Below are 6,543 nucleotides of genomic sequence, written 5' to 3'. Positions count from 1 at the left end.
GCTTATGTGAAAATTTTTTATTAAAATAAAATAAAGATAAAACATAAAAAAAGATCTTATTCAACTAAGACCTGATCCCACCCATGGGGTCTTTAGGAGGAAGCATCAAGAGAGGGAGGCTGGAAATAATAGACATGTAGAGGAGATGGCTCTGTCTAACTGTGTATAGAAATCCCCCCCCCCTTTTTCCTTTCTGAAACTGATCTCAAAGAAAGTCTGGAGCCATATTGTCTCTTTCAGAGAGGAAAATGCCTCAACTTTCCAAAGTTCTTCCACTAACTCCCTCAATCAGACTGGCATGCAACATGGCATCAGCATGGTGTCTTTTAGAAAGAATTTTATGAGTTTCATGCAAAGTACTCCTGCCGTGGCTAGAAATCCAGGCTTCATTAATATAAAAGAGGTGTTGTATTTTGTCAAAAGTTTGTATTAATACCATCTTGGGACTTTATTGCCATTAATATGATATTTATACTTTTCTTGCATTTTTGCTATGAATTAAACCTAGTTCATATTTTATAATCTGTAAAATAGTGTTGTTGTACTCTGTTAATAATTTATTTCATATTTTTATAAATATTATTTAGGAACATTTGTCTATAATTTTCTTTCTCTCCTTTTTCTTCTCTCACTTTTCTGGCACAGCTCCTTTCCCCTTTCTCCACCACTTTCAGAGCATTTTTCCTGAAATTATTATGCCTTCCTTGATTAGATCCCTCTACATTCTTTCACTGGCTTTTGACCTTTTGTTCTGTGCAGTTCTGGGTCAAAACCAATGGTTTATTTCTGCTTCTTTCAGGAGTGTTTATGGGATTGCTTTTAGAAGTTGAAGGGGGGGTAGGTTGGTATCTGGGCTTGTCTACAACCTTTCACATTACCATCTTATCTAAAGGTCCCCTAACCATTCCCTGACTACAGATGGATTGTAGAGAGAAGGCACACATGTCTCAGTTCAGTGAAGAGTGATTGAATACAGATGAATGCAGATAAAGAATCAAGAGATGCATATTACATCTACGGGAGCAAGTAGCCGTCAGTCCATTTGACTTCACTCATCTCTCATGGAAGCCATTTTTGAATTTAGGCATCCCTGAATTAAATTCACGACTAACATTTAATGGTAAGTTTCTATATAGGCATAAATTGGTTCATCTAACAGGCTCTTCATAATCAGGAATTCATGTAATCAGGAGAAAATTTAAGGGTTAGCTGGAAGATTATTCATGGTATAGTGGAAAGAGCAATGAATTTGAAGGCAAAGGACCTCCATTTGAATCCCAGCTCTGCTATCTATATGATAAAGTAATGTTTATTCATTAAAGAGTGAATCTTGCAGTGAGTTAGAAAGCAGAAGAGTAAATATACAATCAATTTGATTCTTTGAAGTGATCATCCTAAACCCTACACAATTCAGCCCAGTCAGTAGAAAGAGCTAGACATTTGCTCTCTGAGATCTTGAGTTCAAATCCTGGTTCTGCCACCTTCCACTGTGCCACCTTAAATAAGTGACTTTTTGAACCTCTGATTTATCAGATGTTAGATTATGTGGTAAGACATCTGGTAAGATAGCTCAAGAGTAAGAAAGCCAGAGGAGCCAACTCTTCCTAAAACCATTCAATCACTCATGATTCTTTTTTTTTTTAAACCCTCACCTTCCATCTTGGAGTCAGTACGGTGTATTGGCTCCAAGGCAGAAGAGTGGTAAGGGCTAGGCAATGGGGGTCAAGTGACTTGCCCAGGGTCACACAGCTAGGAAGTGGCTGAGGCCGGATTTGAACCTAGGACCTCCCATCTCTAGACTTGGCTCTCAATCCACTGAGCTACCCAGCTGCCCCCTCATGATTCTTTAAAACCCGTCCTTATCCCACTAAGAAGAATGAGGAAGAGGGAAATACACATTGTTAGATACTATAAGGCAACAACAGCTGGAGCATTTGCTTCCCTTCCCTCTCCGCTCCAGTAAGAAAACAGTCCGTTTGATAACTTCCTATTTAAATTTGACAACTGTGGTAAGGCCACTTGTTCCTTCCTACCTGACACTGAAGAATAGAATTTCATTGAGTAGAAAGAGTAAAACTCTGTAAACCTGGATGAGACATTTGTCCTATCTAGAGCCTTAGTTTTCTTTTCTGTAAAGTGAGAGTTGAACTCAATGATCCCTAAGGAGCCTACAACTTTTGGCACAATAGCATTCCATCGCCATCTTATACCACATTTTGGTCAGCCCTCCCCGATTGAGAGGCATCCCTTTAGTTTCCAATCCTTTGCTTTAAACTGCCTCATTTTACATTTTGTATTTAGTTTGACAGGATTCTATGTGTATAACATAGAAACACAATTCCAGCTGAAATGGTTCACAACCATAAAAAATCAGAACATAAAAAGGTGGAAAAAATAGAATTTTTATTTCAATTGTGGAAAAAAGATGGACTTTTTAAAGGAAAAATAAATAAAGAAATTGCTGGAAATAAAATTGAGGTGCTTTAATACTTGAAAATAAACAAAAATTCATATAAAATCACAATTAAAATAAAAAGGAATTAAAATATCAGAGATAAAAATTTAGGACAACTATAACAGACTTACAGCCTGACTTAAAATTATAATAAAGTGCTAAATATCTGTGGGTAATTCCCATTCCATAATAAATCATTGGATACCAATAAGTAATTTTCAGAAGAGAAAATACAAATTGCTTTTAAGAAATTTATACTCTCACTAATAATCAATGAGATGCAAATTGCCACGATTTAAAAGAACTTTTAAAAACTCATGATATTGGCAAAAAATACTAAAAGCAACAAAATTCATTGGCCGCAAAGTCGTTTAGAAAAAGGCACACTCCTTTATTGTTGTCATAATTGCAAACAATATAGCAGAAAAGTAATTGAGAATGAATGAACAAAGAATAGTGATGAATCAATGAAAAAATCATTAAATATCTGAAAATGGCTATAATTTTTCTCTAAATTGTTCCTAATATAAAATACTTCAGTGTTTACATTCTTTCACAGATTTTTTTTTCCTCATACATGTTGGTCTTAGTTGCTTCATGATATTTCCTTAAAATCAATAGACCACAATTTACTTAATCACTTTTTATTTGGTATTTTCACTGTTTTCTATTTCCTGCAATTGCATATAATGTTTCAATAATAGTATTTGAATTTGAAGTTCTTTGTTTTTGATAACATTTAAGGCATATTACCAACAATGGAGTTATGGCAAACAGTATGATGTAACTCTTATTCTTTACTGTCTTTCCTGACTTTCAGTCCTATCTTTTACAAGAAGTTTTCCCCATATCCTCCTTATTGCTAATGCCTTTCCTCTATTATTTCTAATTTATCCTGTATATATCTTGTTTGTACATTTTTTCTTTTTTTTACAAGTTGGCTTTCCTTTTAGACTCTTTGATAAGACTATATTTTAGTCTTTCTTTGTGTCCCTTTCATTGTTGTACAGGTTAAGAATTGTTTTTAATTTGCCTTATCATCTAAAACAGTTTCCACCAAATTTGTTATTTAAAAAATATGCATATATTATGATTTTGCCACATAGATTAAAATGATATGGCTAAATATATCTTTTGTTTTCAAAAATTCTTTCTTATTTCTTAATAAAAACGTTGAGGAGAATCAATATTGTTTTTTTCTACTTTGTTATTGTTTGTTGGCTAAATTGAAATGAATTTATATGCCTAATCTCTGAGCTTGGAATTTAGAATTAGAAAAATCTTTAGAGATAATCTCACACAGTCTTTAGGTCTCAAAAATTTATTTTTCTCTTGGTGTTCAATGAAAACTGCATCATCAGGAGAAAAGAGGTCAGTTTTTCCATAACTTTGGCAAAAACTGTTGTTGATGACAAATTAAAAATAACTGAAAAATATTAATCAATAAACATGTGATTATGAATGTAGAGTGTTATGAAGATTATTTAAAAATGTACCTTTACATTTCAGAATTCAATGGTAAGGGATTATAACTACATCAATAGCTTAGTAGAGTCTGCATACGTCCAGGTTGGTGAACACAACACAAGGAGTGTTCCAGAACGACCTACCTTCCTTCCCCCTCTCCACACATGTCTGAGAACATCTGTCACATCATCCACCCCTCTGCCCAGCAGCCCAAGGTGAGTGCTCCTTCCCCTGTCTGGGGTAAGGTGTGGGGCTCACATGTGTCAGTAGGCTTGCATTTTGGGCACTTGGTCTCTAAAAGGTTTGCCATCACTGGCATAAGCAATCTGTTATTCTACTCAATGACTCAGTTGGGAAGGTATTGGATCACCAAGTCCAGTAGACCTATGTAAATGCTTGAGTTGTTCTTTTGTTCTGACTCTAGGCCATGTGCCTAATGAAAACACAGTGGACAACTCAATGTACTTTGAGGCGCTTGCTTCTAGGGAGCCTGACCATGTTCAGACATGCTGTCTACAGAAAAGAACCCATTCATTTTATCAATAGATAAGTGCTTCATAGCAATTGGTTTTAAGGATGATAATCAAATAGCAAATGAAAAATTGAAAAGCTGAGAAAGGATTGGACTAATTTGCTCATTTTAATTAGTTTTCTGTCAGCTGATTGCTAGATTGTGTGTCATTCATAGGTATTTGATTTTTCTCTTTTGTTTTTGGGAATAATAAATTTTGAAGTTTTTTTAAATGTAAGAAGTTTGAAAATAGACTCTTACTCTAATTTAAAAAAATTTTCAATAATACATTCATTTATTTATTTTTAAGATCTCCTAACATATCCATTTATTCATTTATTGTTCCCTAACTTCATTTTATTTTAAAAAATTAATTAGTTAAATTAAAATTCTTTGGTATTTTATTCTTTCCCTCTCATCCTTGCACTAGAGAAGGCATCATTTGACAAAAAGACATATAATGTAAATTTTATATGTATGTATATACATATATATTTATATATATAAAACTATTTCTTGCTCATTTCTTTTTATCAGTTCTTTCTCTGAAGATGGAAAAAACATAAAGCACTTTTCAAAGAATATTTCTGTTCTTAGGTATAATGCTCTCTTGGTCCTGTTCATTTCACAATTCATAATTCGATGTAAGTCTTTCAGCATGTTTTTTTAAAAAATTAACCTTAGGAATAATGGTATTTCTGGGTCAAAAGGTATACATGGCTTTATAACTCTTTGGACATAATTACAGATTGCTCTTCAAAATGGTTATATCAGTTCACAGTTTCACCAACAATGTATTATTGTCTCCATTTTTCCACATCTTCTCCTACATGTGTCATTTTGTTTTTAGATATGAGATGATATTTTAGAATTGTTATAATTTGCATTTCTCTAATCAACAATGATTTGGAGTATTTTTCATATAGGGAACTTTGATTTCTTCATTTAAAAACTTTCTGTTCATATCTTTTGACATTTATCAATTAGAGAATGGCTCATATTCTGATAAATTTGAAAAAAAGGCTTTTATATATATTTTAGACATAAGATCTAAAATATATATAAAAGCCTTTTTTTCAAATTTATTTTAGATATAAGATCGGGGTATATGGGGTGTTCAGAGAGGGGTAAATCTCCTTCACGCACAAGTGTCTTTGTGCACACTCATCTACATCACAGGTGAAAGTGCACAAAGACAATCGTCATCCTTGGTTACTGAGAGACGACTACTAGATAGAAGATCTCTATCTGAGAAATTATCTATAAAATTCAGTCTCCCCACCCAATTTCCTGCCCTCCTTCAAATTTGGGTCATATTGGTTTTATTTGTATAATTAATTTAACATAATCAAAATTTTCCATTTCATTTCTCACAAAGATTTTTATCTCATTCATAAATTTTTCTCCTATCCATAAGTCTTATAGGTAATACATTTGCTATTCTAATTTGCTTACAATATCTCCCTTTTGTCTAGATCATGTATCCATTTTGATCTTATCTTGGTAATGTCAAGGGTTAAATTTTTGGGCTCAGGAGTTTAATCAAAAGCCAGTGCGCAGTTTATTAAAAGCAAAATACTTAGTTTATTATTAGGAAATACAGATAAGAAAGAGGAAGGAGGAAAGTGAAAGTAATCTTATAATAGATTATAAGTATACCCAAGATTCCAATCCTAACTAAATTTTTTCTCAGAGGGCAGTATCTTCTGCTAGGCCAAAGCCCTTGCCTACTCTCCTATTCTCACTATCTAATAATATAACCACTATCTATCTACCTGTCTTACCCAAGTTATTAATAATCATTAATCAATAAGGCCCTAAATCCATTTTTCTGGCTGCTCATAGTCCCTGAGAGAGAGCAAGTCACACCCTCTCCCCAGGAGCTCCAGAGACAAAAGTCCTTTCTAATGGTCGCAACTTAAAAACCACACTCAGTCACACCTTCTGGCACCAACTGCCAAGTAGCACAACGGGAGGTTTCTTACTGAAAAATATTATTGCTCCTTTTCCTCTTAAATATAAAAAAGGAGAAATTAATTAAAACCCTCTTAACAGTAAACAGTATAAGATACTGATATATATATCTAGTTTATGCCAAACTGCTTTCCAG

General features: G+C 33.5%; 1 long non-coding RNA gene across 1 annotated transcript in view; it reads left to right on the top strand.

The window, feature by feature from the left end:
- The first annotated feature begins 807 nt into the window (after window positions 1-807).
- The window catches only part of LOC130458025 (uncharacterized), a 33,027-nt gene continuing 27,291 nt past the window's right edge, over window positions 808-6,543 (top strand). The window contains exons 1-2 of the long non-coding RNA XR_008917228.1: window positions 808-1,120; window positions 3,965-4,137. This is a non-coding gene — a long non-coding RNA (uncharacterized LOC130458025). The remainder of the gene's footprint in view (window positions 1,121-3,964; window positions 4,138-6,543) is intronic.

The sequence above is a fragment of the Monodelphis domestica genome, chromosome 3 (assembly GCF_027887165.1).
Source record: "Monodelphis domestica isolate mMonDom1 chromosome 3, mMonDom1.pri, whole genome shotgun sequence".
NCBI classification, from domain to species: Eukaryota; Metazoa; Chordata; class Mammalia; order Didelphimorphia; family Didelphidae; genus Monodelphis; species Monodelphis domestica.
This window is presented reverse-complemented; position numbering and strand designations above follow the sequence as displayed.